General features: G+C 39.5%; 1 long non-coding RNA gene across 19 annotated transcripts in view; it reads left to right on the forward strand.

Moving 5' to 3' along the window:
- LOC110355035 (uncharacterized) overlaps positions 1-18,164 on the forward strand; it is a 62,877-nt gene that overhangs the window by 24,166 nt on the left and 20,547 nt on the right. For 5 of the 19 annotated variants that reach the window (XR_010474584.1, XR_010474586.1, XR_010474591.1 and 2 more), the window contains one exon: positions 17,487-17,579. The exons of 8 other annotated variants lie outside the window; for them this stretch is intronic. This is a non-coding gene — a long non-coding RNA (uncharacterized LOC110355035). Of the gene's footprint in view, positions 1-458; positions 1,123-17,486; positions 17,580-18,164 lie in introns of all 19 variants that reach the window. 6 more of the 19 variants (XR_010474582.1, XR_010474590.1, XR_010474587.1 and 3 more) reach the window with 3 other exon arrangements.

An 18,164-nucleotide genomic window follows, 5' to 3' on the forward strand; every position in this document is an offset into this window, starting at 1 on the left:
GGGCTCTTTGAAAGTATAAGTTGGATTTATTTTATGTACCGCAAAACCTTTAAAAAGCTTTCTTTACACCAAGCTTTCTTATTCCAGCCTAAAGCCAAAAATACTTACTGTCTAAACGTATTTATAAATCAGTATATCATCCATAAATCGTACCTTATCCCTAATAGGAAATTTAAAATTGTAACTCCTAAAACTTCACCTTGGCAACAAACATTCTTATTTTATTGGCTTTCCTGGACAGAAATTGCTGATGAGATACTGTATGTGGCCAGGGAGCGGGGACTGCGTATCAGTTGCTGAGTGTAGTGAGCTGTGTAATGAAGCCATGTTTGTTTACTTTTCTTTGTATACAGCACTGCAGTAAATCTTTGGACATTTTCAAGTTGTTTTTTGTTTGTTTGCTTTGGTTTTTTTAATTTCTTTTTCCCCCATCACTTCTTCTAATCCTTTTGGACCAGCTGAGGAACTCCATTCTCATGGAACGTCCTCCACTGCAAGGACATGAGGTTGCCAACATTGACATCGGCAAGTCTGATACAGGCTGGTACCGAATCTCAGTAATTTATTTTGTCTGGAAAGGATTGGTGATAGATACATAATTTACATTATCTAACATTTGTTATTCATACATATGAACAAACACCTTTGAGGACTGGGTCTTCAGGCATTCCAAACTCTGTAAGAGTTTATAGTTATATAAGTTATGCAATTTACTGGGACTGAAATATTGCCCCAGGTCTCACTTGAAGAGGGTGGGAGTTTTGATTTGAGCAGGAAAAGCATCAAGGCTTGTTAGCTGTGCCTGCTGGTGTGGACACCTCCTTTGCAAGATTCATATTATCACTCTATAGCTTTTTGTGCACTTCTCTGTTGCCTTTGTTTTCCCCTAATATTATCTGAATTTTAGACTGCTCCCATTAACCTTTGCCTCATGACAAATCTGGCCATATGCTAAATAATACCTCCTCTTCCCTGCAGTTCTGTGAGGTTCCTGTCACTGGGGATCCTTTGTAGTTGGTCTATCTGGAGAGTCGGAAGGCATCTCTTCTGGAAGATGAACAAGTCAAATTTTCCTCTCCCTGAGGCAGCAGAGGCTGGTGAGCCAGCCTGGCTTTTCCAGAGGTTGGTGCATGAAGAATTCAAAGCTGCAGACATTTTGTTTCTTCCTTCTGGACGTGCAGGCTGGGGGGCTGATCCCACCATCAGCCACATCCCAAGGTTTTTTAAGCCTTGTCTTACCACAGCTCAGTACTGAGACTTGCAAGCTTGTGGTTACAATGGAAATTTAATTACTGACTTCAGTAAGAAAAATGCTGTAGTGAGAAGTCGCTAATGAAGTCAGTGTAAAAGAAGTGAATTGGAGAAAATATTGCATTGTTAGATCCACTAAGAAATATTATTTATATTGTCAGCAAAGGCAGGAGAAAGAACACAGCAGAGCTTCAGTTGTGTCTTACGATTGTCATATTAGCACAGATACACAATGTGATGAGGCTGATTGAGATTTAGATGATTGAGGAAACTGGCTGATCTTATTTAAAGGCCAGTCCTGGGTATTTAAGAAAGGCCAGACTTAATTGTCCTATTCCTTAGACTCTGAACATCTCACCAGAGAGTGAGATGCCTCCTCTGGGTTTCTTGGCTGCCGGTAACCCCTGCAACACCAAACCTTCCCTTTCACAGCCCTGTGTTCAGTAACACCGGGGAGGTGGTACAGTCGGAGTCAGATTCAGTCACTCCCTCTGGGATGTGGTTGGGAAACCCATTCCAGTTCTTCTCCTGAAAAATTGACTTTGAATAATTTAGATTTCAGATTGCCTTGGGATAGGAAATATGTAAGGAAAGATCTCAAGGGATTGAATCAAGTAGTTTTAATTATAATGCTGGCCTCTACGGAGAAGCATTTCTTGAGAAATGTTAAACAAATACACCTTCTTTTTTTTTTTTTTAACCCCACTTGGTGTGTGGGAACTTCCCCATCTTTTTAAAAAAAAAAAAAAAGCGAGAATTTAAATTTAATTATAGTGTTTCATTAAATCTGCATACCCACTGTGATCTATTGTGCACATATGTAGCTAATGCAGTGTTGTATTGCGGGGACGTTCTCAGTGCTACTTGCAAATGAACACACGTGTTGGAAAGGTCAGGGTTGTTTTAGGTTGTGCTCACCACCTCTCTGCAGATGTAAAATTGTTCCCTACACTGTGTTTCTCATAGTTTGCCAAATCTAGCATTAGAGATGTCAAATGGCACCGCTTCTATTACTTCCCTTGGGAGACTATTTAAGTTTAGCTGATCTAGCTGCTGGGAATAATTTCTTCTTAATATTCAACTCCATTTCCCTTCTAATCTCATTCATCCTACTTGTAGCCCCATGTACATTCCCCTCCTCAGGCTGCTTGCCTCAGGTACTTTTAGACCACCATTAATGTCATCTTATAATTATAGCTTGGCCAAGCTACACATATTCTATATGTACGAGCAAACAAGGAAAATATCATGAATGAATCCATTCAACTCCGAGTCACTTTACTGAGCTTTCACCAGCTCATCTCTATTTTACTACATTTGGTCTGGAAAACAGAAATTTCAAACTGCAGCCTCACGAGGGATATCCCAGTGAATAGAGATAAAGGATTATTCTTTAAAAATAATAATAATAATTGTAATAATAACATTAATAATAATAGATTTTTTTAGTTCTGCCCACACAAATAATTTTGTTTTGGTTTGAGGCTTGCTTGGATGAATTTTAGCTGGAGTTGTGATTACCAGAGCCTGAAACAAAGTCCACTGAAGGCTCTTGGCTCATTTTAATGCATATTAGTGAACTGGGTTCTTAAACCTCAGGTCTTCAGTTTTCGAGATCCTAACTGACACAGATCAATGCCTTTTATTCCAGTAAATCAGTTGGGACAGCTAATGTCCATTTAATTGGAGACAGTGGGGGCTAGACAGGTGCCAAAGTGCCTTTCTGAATTGGATATTATTTAAAAAACAATTTCATAGCTTGCTACAAAAGTATGGAAGCACTGTATTTAACTCTTTGGTGATCAAATCAAAGAGATAAGGAAACAAGATAAATTAATGCATAATTTGCACATTTATTGAATGCTTAATTAAATATTTTTAACTCTTTCCCATGAGGAAATATTTAAGACCCCTTTCCCTTTATGGAGAAATTAAAACCCCTCCAATCTGTGACCATAATTCTGAGTTCTGTGATGTAGTTGTGTGTGTTTCAGAAGGTTGCAGGTGTGACCTTGGAGGATTATGGTATAAGTGAAATGAGGCAGCAGGATTTAGACTTTTCATTTTATTTTAGGCCGTAATAAGATTTTAAATGCCTTGCGTCTTCTAATTGCCTTTCACGACCCTTCAGAGCTGCAACCAACTAGTTGAGAATAGCTGCACTAAATAAATGGAATTGTGAGTTATTAGAATTCAATTCTCAAGGCTTTTCTCAAGGATAGTATGTGTTTGCATCTGTTACCCTGGAGAAACTTTACCAGAGGAGTAAAACAATGCACATCAGTGATGGAAGTGAAATCTTGCCCCTTTAAAATAGGTGGGTTGGGGTCAGTGTCCTTTTTTAATCAGCCTTTGATCTCACTCCTCATCTTCCTTCCTTTTTCTTGGCTGCTCATTCATCATGTTGGTTCTGACAGAAAAACCAAATGAGATGGATCCAGCTGGAGTTGAGTGGGTAGGGACTGATGGTGGGTGCCCTCAGCAAGGAGCACCTTGTGGTACCAGCAACTTTGAGGTCTTGCTGTGTCTCCTCCCCATGCATTCACTGGCCTTGGGAGAGCACCTACAACAGTGCCTGTGTCTTTCAGGTAGGATAAAACATTGAATATTCATCAGCGCTCTGCCCACCAGTGTCTATCCATTGGAATGACTTCTCTTCTTCCACATCCTCAAACAACTTCCAAGGATCTTTCATTGTTTTAAAACAACCAGTCCAGGAAAAAAAAAGGTTCCTTTATTTTCACCCAACTGCTTTAAGCACCACTTTCACACAATGGGAAGTATTAAGTTCTGGCAAAAGACAGAAATTTTGTCAGCTCCAAAGTTACATCCATCTGGCCATTCAAAGTAGACCATGGTTGTTCTTCTTTTCAATGAGTAAGAGCGATCATTCCTCACACTTGTCTGAAAGGCCATGCTCCACTCATTGCCTCACTGTATGTAGGATAGCTGTCTTAGATCACGTTTGAAGGTTTGCAGGATATAATATATACATTATTTTCTCTTTCTCAAGAATCCAGTAGTAGTAGAAGTTAGCTTCCAGTAGGTGGCTGGAATTTTAAGTGCAGAGATACAAATAACAATCCTTTTTTTAAAAGGTAACTTGCCTAATACTATAATGCCAACATCAAATATGTCTGGAGATGAAACAAGGGGTTATATAAATAACCTATTAATGAAATACCTGTGATAATATTGATATACTTATTGTACACCAAAAAGTACCTTCCAGATACAAATGTGTACACATAATATATACTCAGAATTTCCTTACTGAAGAAACAGAAAGCAAAGTTTTTTGAAGGAAGAATTGCAAATAATGAGGAAGCATGCAGCTGACTTATATAAATACATGAGCAAATACAAGTTGATTGCTACTCCATGCTGATAAATGCAGCCTATTGAAAGCTGGGAGAAGGGAAAATGTCTGCTAAATGTTAAAGCCTTGCTGAATACTAACCAGGAAAGAGATTTCAACTTTATTGTTGGGAAATCCCTGAAGCCTTTGCTGTGCTGCTTCAATAGGCAGCTGTGGCACACGTAGGACAAACAGAACACTGTGCAAAAATAATAAATCTCTAACAAAGGAGCCGGTAGAGCAGACTAACATATCACTGGGCTAAAGGTATTCCTGGTGTGAATATACTGATATGACTGGTACTGTACTGATTATGAAATTACTGTTGTTTGAGTTAGCTGATTTAAATAAGTGAAACAAAAAAAGCCAATAACAAGGGGGGTTGCTAACCTTTGGAAACAAATCTTGTGCTGTAAAAATGTATTTGAAAATACAGAAGCCTAAATGAACAGGCAGTGAGCGTATATTAGATAACTGGCAGTCAAGTGGGGAATGTGTATTTTCAGGCCACCTGATTTTCTTTTCGGTCAAAGCGATAATATCTGGAATAGATATTACCGGATATCATAACTGGATACCACAGTTATCACTGGACAGACACTAATATCGAACACTAGGGCACTAAATGATAATTGCACTTATAATAGAATTGTCTGACTTCCTACAAAGATTTCATAAATACCCATTTTGTGAGCTTTCAGATATTTGGTGATAGTTTTAATCCTGACCTCTGAAGTATGTCCACATCAAACATGTTCTGTCAGAGTTACTTCAAATATTTGAAAAGTTTTTTTTCTTTTCTAAATTTTTTGGTCATCTATTATGTTTAGTGAGAATTTAAAAAACCCTTTTAAGTGTTCTAGTATGTAAAAAGGAGTGAGTTGAATAAATCTTAGCTTCCCAAAGAGGAAATCCAGCGTTTCAAAATGTCATATCAAGGATGGGGAAATGATTGGAATACACACAACAGCCCCAGTAAACATTTTATCATGTTGGGCAGTTTAAAGGTTTAAACCATCTAAAAGGTTTGGCTGTTTGCTGGCTGAAAAACTGCGTTAAAGGGGACTGAGGGGAGGAAAACTCGTTTCCAAGGAGGATGCTGAGCAGTTGGGGTCTCCAGGCTTTGAAGATGCAGGTTCATGTCCCTGTGGTGTCACACATTGACTGAGCCACCTTGAAGACCGTCACCCCCACCAAGCTTCAACTCTTTGTCCAATGGAAATGAAAGTTGTCACCTATCTTGAAATTTTATTATAAGGCAAAATATAGTCCAGGCTTTGAAGCACCTCTAGGATGGCCAAGTTTTTCAAGGAACTATCAAATATCGAGTTTCTTTTCTGAAATACACATTACAAGTTCGCAAACATGTAATAATGTCATTTTAACATCGCTGCTTTCCCCTTTTAAATGAAGATTAGCAAACAAAAGCTGAAGGCATCTCTGAACTGAGACAGTGTTCCTTTAGTGAAAAACAGACTCACACTTTTCAAGCTTTCTAGGCTGCTGGATCCAAATATGAGAATAATACCTACAAACACACAGAAAATAAGGGAGCAGCAGTGTGGAAATTAGTATATTTGAAGTGCTTGCTTTCTCTACTGATCCCCAGCCTTTAAATTCCTCTAAATTAAATTGTAAAATAATGATTTACTTTTCTGTTTTCTACTAAGCTACATAGTTAATCCCTGATACAGAATACATAAAGAATACATATATTCAGAAAAACAACTATTATTAAAACAGAGAAGTCCTCAATCCAAAGAGTTTCCACAATTTCCAATGCACATTTGAACCCAGATTTAAATTCTCTCCCTGGGTCTGCCTTCGTTTAATCCTTTTGTTCGTAACCTGATTTTCGGGAGGAAAATCGGACTATGATTTTAACAGGAACATTCAGTTGTTGTAGCAAACACACATACTGAAATAATCTGAAACAGTCTGTCTGCTTTAGCTGTTTTAAGCTTATGATTATTTTTTGCTGATGATTTCAAATGGTTGCATAGGAAGGCCTGCAAGAGAAATCCTCTCCGTTATTATCAACAGCAGGCGATGACAGACTAAAATATAACAGAGCTCTTGAGCTTGTAAAGACTAACCAACAGAAGAAATTTTAATAATTTGATTAAAGTTATTCAGTTATTCAGGATTTCCACGGCTTTAATAAGGTCACTGATGTTAGAGGAATGCATGTATTTTAAATTTCTTGTTTTCTTAGGTGAAGTGAGCATGATGTTTAAGCACACTGTCGATCTATAGGCATCATAAATCTTTTTAAATAGGAGGTGTTTATTTAAGAAGCAGCAGTCACAACTGTAGGCTGACTATGGCTTAACACTATGGGAACTGCAGTGTTGTCTTCTTTGTTTACCGGGGACTGGTTCTGACCCAATTGCAGATGGCAGGTTGTGCCATCCAGTGTCTCTGTCCTTGGGTGCCCTGAAGACATGCAAATGAGCAAGAAATACAAGGGACATGTCTTTTTATAAAAAATAAATTAAAAATACTAAGTTATACATGGTATATAATTACCTTTTCTTCCAAACTGCCTTATTTTCTTTTTTAACATGCCCTCTTTCTCTCCTGCATCTCCCGCCACCAGGTCGAAAAGAAAGCTAAGGGGGGAAAAAAAAGACTGACAACAAAGAATTATTCTGGGACTTTAGAGAGCAACTAGGATATTTATGGATTTATTATATTCCCTGTGATAACAAGTTTCTGAGATGTTAGTACACTGTCAAATATTTTTCAAGGTTAACAGTTTAGGGACACAATTATGTTGCAAGTTGTCTGCAAGATTAATTAAGGGTATTTCAGAGATATGGGATAAAAAATGTTCCAGCAGCTATTAGAGTATGAGTAATCCCAACTCAAAGAGTAGTTCCCCTTCATTTCAGTCCTCTTCAGAGAAAACATTCCCATGTTTAAGGCATACTCACAAGCAGATAAAATGTACATTTTAGGGCTGAGACACTCAGTGATGCTGAGGCAGTTCTAGACACAAATCATGTAGTCATTACCTATGAGCAACCAGAGCAGAGGTAACACCTCCAGAAAAGCTATTTTTCAATAAATATTAATATTTCCCTGGGCCGGAAAACACCAAAAGGTCTTGCAGAGGAAATGAAGGCAGATGCAAGAGCCGGACTCACCAGAGCTCCCCTCTATGTCGACAGCCACTGGGCAGCACTGGGAGAGCAATGGGGACCTTATCGGTCAGTACCAATAGCAAAATTATCGAGCCAGTTAATAAAAAATCAGGGATTGCCTGTAAAAATGGTTGCAAGATCTAGAGAATTATGATTATGAGAGGTCTTAAATAAAAGAAAAAATACCCAATAACCCAGCACTTTAATCAAAGCATTGCAACCCATGTACATATCTATCTATCTATCTATCTATCTATCTTTTACCTATCTATCTATTTACCTATCTATCAATCAGTCATCTGATATTATTTTTAATCCTTTTTTTTAAAATCCCAGTCACTAATGATGGATAATGATCGACTGAAGAGGCCCAAAGAGATTTCTTGATACAAACTCAGAGAGAGTGCTGTAAGGCAGGACAGTGCAGAAGTATGTTGCTGCTGGCTTATGTTCTCTTCCTCCGACAGGACAGGGATGAATGAACAAGTGTCTGAATGAATGACTGAATAGATGAATGAATGAAAGAATGAATGCATAATCAAATAAATACATTAAAATACATTGCCAGCTTGCTGGGTTCACATAGCAAGGGAGCTCTTCGGGGCCTTTGTAAAAATACAGGCAGCGGTGTCCTCACTTTTAGTACAAATTAAAGTCTGCTTTGCCCAATCCTTTGGAGTGTTTAATTTTTACCAAAGGTCAAAAGGTGCTTTGCATGTGGGAAAGCCACAGGATTTGCCTCTCTGTGCTACCAAACCTCCAACCCCATATAAATCCCCCTCCTGATGAGGAGCACCCAAGGGTCCCCAGAGCCACCACGGTGCTGGTGCAACAACACAGTTCCCATAAGAGGACAGACTTATTTCTTTTTCTCTGAAATCCGTCTCTGTTTTGAATTTTGTGATCTGATGAGCAGAAGGTCACTGGTGTTTGATTCCACTTCCCTCTGCTTAGGAAAAACCCTTCTGTAATGAGGACCTGGAGGATGAAGCTCTTCTAGCTCAAGATGAAGGTCCTCCAAGTGAAAAGTACAGAGCTACGGCTGCCAATTTAATTAGCTTTCACGCATTCTCACACAGATGGAAGGATTTTTGGAAGGAAAGAGTATTATTCAACATGAATAAATTACTTTATTTTTTACATAACTAAACCAGCATTTTTCTTCCTCCCTGCTAACATTTTTGTCAGTCAGGTCAAGGATAATGAACCAAAATTCTAGGGAGACTCACTCCAGCTTTGATTTTTCTTATTGAAAATGTTTCCATTCATAAAACCTATATATGCAAATACAAAATCAACAGATAACTGTTGGCCTTATGTGTGTCTGTATTTCTCCAAGGAGAGATTATTTTAACCCAGTTTTCACTTACAACATTCTGCTGAAGTTTTTGAAGGAAAAACAAGTCTTTTCAATTTTGTTACTGCTATTATTATTACCTGTGGGTCAATATATTCTTTGCTGTTAATCGAGCCAGTGTTTTCATTCCATAATAAGAACTTTTTCCATATGTGACTTCATTCATGGTTTAGATTAGTTTCTTTTTCACCAATTCTTATAAGACAATTTTTTCCTTCGAATGAAAACAAAAATAAAGAAAACCAAACCAAAACCAAACAAAAACAGACCTATAAGGGAACATGGCCTCTGGAATAAAAGAAAATGAACAAAGTACATGTTATGGAAAGTATTGGAGATATGCAAACAGCAAAGTGTAATGTACTTTAACAGGACACAGCTTACATATTTTAAGAAACTGCTTCTAGCAGATAAAATAACTGCTAAAACCAGGTGTTTATTCTGGAAGCTGCAGCAATGTTTTTCTGTCATGTCACATTAAATCATTTGCGCTGTATCATGCTATGTTACACCACATCATGTTAGTACACACGGGGAAGAAACCAAAATGGAGTAACATGATGTGACAGACAACATTTAGCAAAAATATTCACTTATTTGACTCAGATGCTTGTGATCAGTTTGAATCAGGGAGCATGGTCCCAAGTGAAGCTGACAGATGGACGTGAACTCACTGAGGAGCAGCATCCAACGTAAACCCAAAAGTTTCTTGTCATGTACGTGGTATTCATCTTGTTGATGGCTACTACTGTCCTCAGCTCTTCTTTCTCAGTGTCTTCTTCCCTGCTCTAAGTAGTTTGACCAGTTGGTTGTCATTTGTTTTGATATATCTCATGACTTCCCCGTGAGAGACTAATCACATCTTAGTATACTTGGTATGGAAGTGTTGTTAAATGACAATTGACAGAATTGCTCTAAACAGTTTTTATATAAGCGGAATTGTGAGCTACACAAAAACATGTCTGGGTACTGTGTATTTATGTATAGAGAGGGACTATTTTAGGTAACAAGAAGCTTATCCCTGAAGGCATCTATATTTTATAGTGTGGCAAAGTCTTTTTGATAGACTTAAAAATATGGAGACTTCTTTATTGCTCTTGGAGGAACCATTTCATAGTTATACTTTTAAAAAATATGTTTAGGAAATAAGTGCATATTCATGAAGGTAAGTAAATCAAGTAATCAAGTGTAAGCCAGGCAGCTGTGGTGCAGGCTTTGCCATACAAGGATTTTTATAAACAACAGTCCTGATCTAGATGATGACTTCCAACCCATAGGGCAGCTACAGAACCATGACAAGTTTTGGTATAATCTGTTCTGACAGCAAGTAGGATGAGAGAACCTTGTTCCAGTTATCAAAGAGGGCTTCAGCAATGCTACTGAGAGTAGCTCAATGGCATAAGGCCTGGATCTTGATGTATGCAAAAATTTGCATGTGTACTTAAAGAATACCCTTTTACTGGTGATAAAGCCAAAGAAACAGGCCAAGATGTCCTGTGGTTTTCTGTATCTCACCAATATGGATCTGTAGTGGTAAGTGCATAGATGCAACTCTAGACAAAAGAACAAGAAGATAATGAAAAATTTTTAAGATTCTGAAAAGAAAGCTATAGAAGTAAAAATCCAAGTTTGTATTATGAGAATAACTCATAGGATCCATGATCCTTTGCCTCCCCACCCCTTGCAGAGGGAATTATCAGAACTCTTCTCATTCAGTCATTTGCTGTACAGTCTCCATTGGCAGTTTGCAAGAGTTGTCCAGATGTGATTTGTAACAACAGAAATAAATGTTATCAATAATGCTGATGATTGGAAGGTGCATCTCAGAAATACATGTGGCCCTTTCATGACTGCAATGCACACGACCCCCCTGTGTGTTCATGCAGGTACCAGCATGCAGCCCAAAAAGAACTGAGGAAAAAAGTTCTAGCTGCAAAAGAAGAAAAGAAAAAAGAAACAAAATGAACTGTGTTTACTTTGGTCTGTGGCAACTTAGCCAATGTTGGTCAAATGTATTGTATATAAGGAACTGACTCAGCTCAGCTCATGAGAAATTTGGGAAACAAGGCTGTTTTACACGATCCCCCAAAACGCTTGGTGAATCCCTCGCCAACGCTTGCTCTGTGAGCAGCTGCTATTGCTGTGTTTTGTGCTGACTTTGTTCACTGTTCCCAGGAAGCCTCAGGAGCCTTCTTGCCTCGGGCAGTCTCCTGGAGATGTGGTGATGGGCTGGGGTTTCACATCAGAGATCAGCAGTTTCTGCTACCTCCTATGTGAGCCAAGCGTGGGCTGGTGCCCCTGTGGGGACGTGGAGCAGGGACTGTCGGGAGGGGAAGCCCCAACGCAGTTGGATTCCCCAAAATGCCATGAGACAGAGGGGTGGGAGGCTTCTCCCAGCAGCTCAGGAAAGCTGAGATGAATGAACCCTCATCCAAGAGGCAGGTAACCACTCTTGGTGAAATAAAACCAAAAAGGATGCCAAGCTCCGATACCCAAAGAGCCCACATCCACCTCGAGAAGATGAAAAACACTGAGAAGTCTCTGCCAGCTGCTGAAGTCTCTGCAGCATTTGCTGATCCCTATTTTGCTCAGTCTGGCTGTGATGCTTTACCAGCCATTTACTAAAGTGCCAGAACACTTGTAGAAATGCTGCTGCTTGCTCTTGGTCACACCAGCCTCTCTAGTGGCTTTTAAGAAAAGGTTTCTGCCTATCTACATTGTACCTTGTGCTTGCTTTGAGAGCTTGGTCTCGTGCGTGAAGGTGTTTCATGAAAAGAAATCCTTTGAGAAAGTGTGCTATTCTTTTCTTACCTGATGGAAAATAATAAAGAAGTGATTAAATAATTAACATTGGGTGTTGCTTAACAGTTGCTAAGAGGCTTACTTAATAATTTTCTGAGGCTTTTTTTTCCTAATTTAGGAATAAAACAGACATAATTGAGCATGCTATTTTGAAGCTGCAAATAACACTGAAGAGAATTGAAGGAAACACGTCTTTGATTAAAATATTTTTCTCATTAACAGGATGTTCAAAATAATGCAAAAATATTTGATGCACAGAGCCTGTGGCAGTATCGAGTTAACACTGGCGTGCTCCTGCATTTTACCTCATGTTTACTAATCAATCAAAAAAGACTCTTGCTGGCAAGAAAGGTCACATCTTTCATCACAAAACTGAAACTTTTTGACAACAAACAATTGGAATTTCACCATTCTGTTTGATGTGCCTTTTGGTGCAGAGGTAGCAGGATTGGATAAACAAGCAGAGTTCTTTAAATGTTGAATACCACATACTCTGAGTAAGGAGACTGTCTCAGCTGTATCAAGATATGATCCTATTCTAAAACAGTGGTATGTAAGCTCAGATTATTTGGAGAAGGAGTAAATAATGCTTGGGTAGGTATTGGTGTGCAGTTTTGGCTCAGATGATAATGTCAGGGTTAGGGTACACATGCACATCTGGGTCAGGGTGCTGTAGGATGAGCTAGAACAGATACCTGCAGAGTGTTAAACCATGTTCTTCCTTCATCTCCTTTTCTCTGTTTTGTCTCAGGATAGAAACAAACCCCATGTGCCTCTACCTTGCCCTTCTAATTCTTTTCTATCTCTGAAAAATTTTTAAATGTCTGTATCTTGATAAAGCGAGTTTCCTTGACACTTTGAACACAATACTGAGTTTTCCCTGAAAGAAAATACAGCCTGATAGTTTCACAAGCAAAATAACCCTCATGCTATTTATTCTTTTTCTTTCCCCCTGCTGTTTCTTCTGCTACAAGTGGAGGAACAGCCCTGCTCTTGGCTTTAGGGCCCACTCTCAGCTGGGTAAGGTCATCACGGCATCTCCGGGGGTAGTTCCAACCCATCAGTGGGTGCAGCTGGGGACTGGACCAGGGGCTAAGATCAGAGGTGGTCAGAACACACCGCTCAGCACCCATCTTCACCACCTCCTTGGCTCTTCTGTGTGTTACAGTCATGCCCTTGGAAAAGCTGGGGTGAAATCAGAAGCACGTTTGTAAAATATCACTGGTTTTGTTGTTTTTCCTTCCCCTCCACTGGCTGCACAGACATCAGCCACCTCCACGGAGTGTCCCAGGTGGTGACAATAGCAGGACGCAGACTCACCCCCTGGCCAGGATTTACAACCTCAGTCTCCTGAAGAAATCATCGGTATGAAAAGATGCACATGTTGCCTGCAGCTATAGCACATATTGCATGGCATGACACATACATAAGTGAGATTAATTTGAGTTCTGGGCATCATTAGCTCAATTAAAATTGTGATTTTTTAGTTCAGACCTACAGGCCATCATGGAGAAGAGTAATCATAAGAATGAAACGAGTTTCCTAGTTAAAAATTAATTCCCTAGACTAAAAATATAATCAAACGATGTCTACAGTATTTTATGAGGAGCTGAGAGGATAATAAAATTTAAAGCAGTGCAACATTTGCATTTTGTTCGTTTCTATCCATATTTTTCCAAGGACTGCCTTTCTGTGTGCTTGTTAATCATATGCACTGCTACAGTCCTGGCATTTTAAGATCACTGTTCACATCAAGATTGAAAGGAAACTAATTACAATCACATTTCAGGCTGGTTGTTTAAAGCTGGCACGGTGCTGGCTACAGCACAGGAGCCTTGACCTTTATTTGTAAGCATGAAAATAAGGTAAAGATGAAAGATTGCTTTTCCTCCGGCTCAGACGCAGGGATCAGGAGGCTCTCTGGAGAAGCAGAGATGTGGGAAGTCCCCGCACAGCCTCTCTCCTCGCCTCCTCTCCCATGCTGGCAGCAGAGGCCACTAGTGCTATGCAGAAGCCGCACTTCACCGTGGCGAGAGGGGAATAAAAAGCACCGCGAAATTTTTGCAGCTCTTCCCTCCAGCTGCTGGAAGAACATGCCCTGAATTAGCAGACCCGAGGAGTCTGACGTTTTGACCCTCATCCGGAGCTTTTTAATTAATGGTTTACATTGCCCGGTGCTGCGTGCCATGCTCATGCAATGATCAAGGTATGGATACATGCAGGCTACTCGTGGGTAAGAGCTGCAAGGGGTGCTGCCAACTCCTCTGCCACTTATCTTATGGCTTAATAACACTAATAGGATCTATGTGGATGCACTGGGGCAGAATAAGGTCCCCACAACCTGAGGAAACTACAGGTAATCCTAATGTTATCTCTGACTTCATTAAATGTGACTGCATTTAGGTCCTGCTGAATGACATATTTATTCAGTAGGTTCCGCCTGCTTCTCTGTCCCCAAATTTTCAAAACTATCATTTTAATGAATTTGTACCATGCTCAAAAGAAGCCGAGAGACAGTTACACAAGCAGGTTTCAGCCCAGGAACTGCTGATGTGGTGTTTGCTCTGGATGCTCCGTTCAGTGTCATCACCCAGCGTTTGAAGCCATGGTGAACACCAGCCCCCAAAGGACCTCCTGAACTTGCATCTCCCCTGTGTTATCACAGTTCTGCCCTGAAATGAGTTCACTGAAGAAAAGTACATCACCACTGAAACGAACTGATCATATTCTTGTCTTGTATCCAACGCCATATTTTCCCTACACAATCATTTCATTTGCCAGGCTCCATTTTTGAGGAGAAATCACTGCTGAAGCCTTGAGGTTTGGTGGGTTCATTGGCAGTACCTGCCAGGTGATTTGTATCTCCTGGTTGGAAAAGGTCTTTTTAGGGTATTAAGCAATGAAAAGAGGGCTATTCACCTCACACCGACCAAAAAAACCCCTGCAACCCTCAACTGCTCCCAGGCACGCTGTAGGCAGAGGACCCTGCTTGCCCGGTCTATGCTGAGGACACAGACCTCGACCTGGACACCGCTGGGGACCTGGTTGTTATTCAAGACGAGACGCAAAGATGGTTTCGCAACACTTTTGTGGTGTATTCTGCTTCTGTCTACATTCTTCAAAGCACAAATTTACTCATGCAAATATTTACAGAAACTGGAGAAAAAATAAAGACTAGTGAAAGCTGCTGCAGTGAACTTCTAATTACAATCCACAAAGTGTTTATGAATAAATTTATCTATTATTTGTCAAGTTCTAGCACTGCATATACTTCGCCTTGTACCATTACAGGCTGAAGGAAACAATATGCAGCATGAAAATGAAAACAATTTGACTTAATTATTTACACCATTACCACCCTTTTGAATTAGGCCCTCCGTTTCTTTGGTATTTTGTAAATTTTAACTGGTAATTATGCTTGTTTAATTCATTTTATTTATCTACTACTACAATAAGATCAAAACGAAAAAATCTACCAGAATGCAAAGTGCCAGCTTTGTCTCCTAATTTTAAATGCTGCTTTTAAGCTTTTGTGATAAAAATGTATTTTGTACCATTTCATTTAAAGTATATCTGGCTCTGTTCCAGTGCTATTTAAGTGTAAACAGGAAAAGCCTTGGAGGACAAGTAATCATACTTAAATGACACAAAGATCATTAAAATAATGTTCCAAAAACATGGCAAAATTAGACATTGCAAGACTGTTTTCTTCTCTGAAGTGTTTCACCAGATGGTGAAGAGTGCTGAAATAGTAGATCTGAGAGAAAAGGAAAAAAAAAGCCATTTCTACAGTTTTCTCACGCCGGTGTCATACAGAACATACAGCTCTGAACTTGTCTTAAGCATCTCACACCTTGGCTTAATCAAATGTTCAGGCTCGAGATAACATCGAGGTGTTCAAGTGAAGCTCAATGCTGAATCACAATCTGGGAAATCCCTGCTTTATTGTATTAAAGTTGTCGACCAGATTTATTCAGAGATGAGAACAAATGAGCGTGTCAGCATAAGTTATTGTGGTAATTTGTGAGAGTCTTAATGAGATATTTTCAGAGATCATAAAAGGGAAGAGCGATGTCATTAAATTACTGCACAATAAGTGCATTTTGATACAGGAAAGGAGTTGGGTTTTTATCAGAAATGACATCCTGCATCAGCAGGGATGCATCAGTGAGCTATTAGTATTTAAATACAGGGGTCTAACAACCATCCCAGAAAGTCAATGCTTGTTCATATAAATGAGAAAATGTTTGTATATGACAGCTGCTCTGTGAAATGGCCACAAGTGAGATGACTCCGCACCTTTATCACTAGATACGTTTTCTTCTGAAGGATTTTAACAAGTTCCTTTCTAGATGACTTGTTATACCTCCAGGTGCCATTAGCTTTTTGCTAGCTTTTTTAATAGAAATATCTAGAAAATTGCAATGATTTAACAAAACCCTTTAATTTTGTTACTTAAATATTGATAGAAAATGATTCTCACTTGGCTAGGGATTTCTACTTTTAGGAATATTGGTGATGCCCAGTACACCACCACAACCTTCCCTCAGCCATCCATCACCTGCTGAGCAAGGTGAAATATTTGAAGGTCCTGCAATCATTACTGGTTTCTGCTGACCCATTACCAACCCCAGCTCCCTGTGGAAAGGCTTAGGAGATAGCAATAAAACTGCTGGAGCTGCAAAGTCACAGTGAGGACAAGATCTGTCTTCTGGAGGACATGGTTTCTCATCAGCACAAAACAAGTGGCTGGGCCAAATGATGGGCAAGAGGGCACCAATGCACTTCCAAGATCTCCACCTTCCAGAAATGTCACGTTTCTCAACCATTTCCTAGGGAACATACGTGGCAAATCCACAGGAAAACTCATCATTTTTAGATAAAAGTGCCTGAAATGGAAGGTGACTTCATTCCCGATGGGGAGTCATTCTAGTTTCATGCTGAGCAAGGGAACAGCCTCTTATTCACTATATTACAAATATCTTTGCACTGAGTACTCGTAATGTCCTAATAACAGCCTGCACGCTGCATTTGGTATACTGCCATTCTACAGAGTTAGCCATAAAAAATAAAGGAAAAATCCTTGTCACTTTCCACATATCCCCATTTGGTGAACATTCAGAAGAGGGGCTCGCAAACTGGAAATGGTGAATATAATTTTACCAATCCTGTTTATCAGTCTGCATCCAGCTCATCTGCTTAAGTAAAAAGCTAGTGCATGGATGGATTTCAAAAGACTGTGTTAAAAGACTGGCTGATTTTAGCCCAGTTCCATGGGGACAGGTGATCATTCAATGAGCAGACACTGTAGATGACACAAAATGTTGTCCCTACCGTTCTTCTCAGGTGGTTGCATTGGCATAGGATGGAAAGTGACCAGCAGTTGTAAAAACTAAGTGAGCTCTGAACACCTGTGAACTTGTACTGATCCCCAATGTTTTTTCCAAGCTAAATAAACTGGGAGAGCTGGGTCTCCAGGACACTCTGTTCCTCAGTTTCCCATCTGTAAAATACAAGGATACTGATAAAACATTATTATGTTTTTCCCTAACATGGATTGTTTTTCTTTTAGAAGAGCTCTTCTAGGAGCACCAAGTCTTTCTGAAAACTTGATTTACAAAAAAAACCCTTGACAATGGTTGGTAACCTCTTTGTCTTCAAAAAGGTAAAGACTTCATTCTCCAGTCTGAGCTTAATTATGTTTTCAGAACTGTATCATGGAGGCCTAGATGCAATTCTTGCTTTTGTTCAAGAGAGTCGCTCTATATTTGCATTTGCTTTGACAGAAGCCACTGTTCCCAGTGCAGCAGCACTTAACATTGGCAAAACTCCCATTGTACAACTATTTTGCATTCTACCCGAATTCTAGGCAAAATGTAATTTATTATACTTAAATACTAATACTTTTGATGGAGGAAAAAAAAAAAAAAAAAAAGCCTGGATTAAGCAGCAGATACATTGAAATCAAATCTTTTAACACTCGATGCCGCTAAGAAAAGAGCCAGCAGAGGTTGCTCTGATATTAGTGATTAATCATGAAACTTATTGTCAGCAATAAAGCACATGAAGGAAATCACATAGAAATATTTAAATGATTGACGAGCCAGAATGCTATGAGATGCGTATGTATGAGCAGCTTGTAAGGCAGCAGTCCCTGGTCCAGCTCTCCTGGACAACCTGCTGCCAGCAGGGTTTTCCAATGCCACATTGTGGCCAGGGAGGCTCTGGGAACAGCAGAGCATTGCCAGAA

This window comes from Columba livia, chromosome 9 (assembly GCF_036013475.1).
Source record: "Columba livia isolate bColLiv1 breed racing homer chromosome 9, bColLiv1.pat.W.v2, whole genome shotgun sequence".
Lineage (NCBI taxonomy): Eukaryota > Metazoa > Chordata > Aves > Columbiformes > Columbidae > Columba > Columba livia.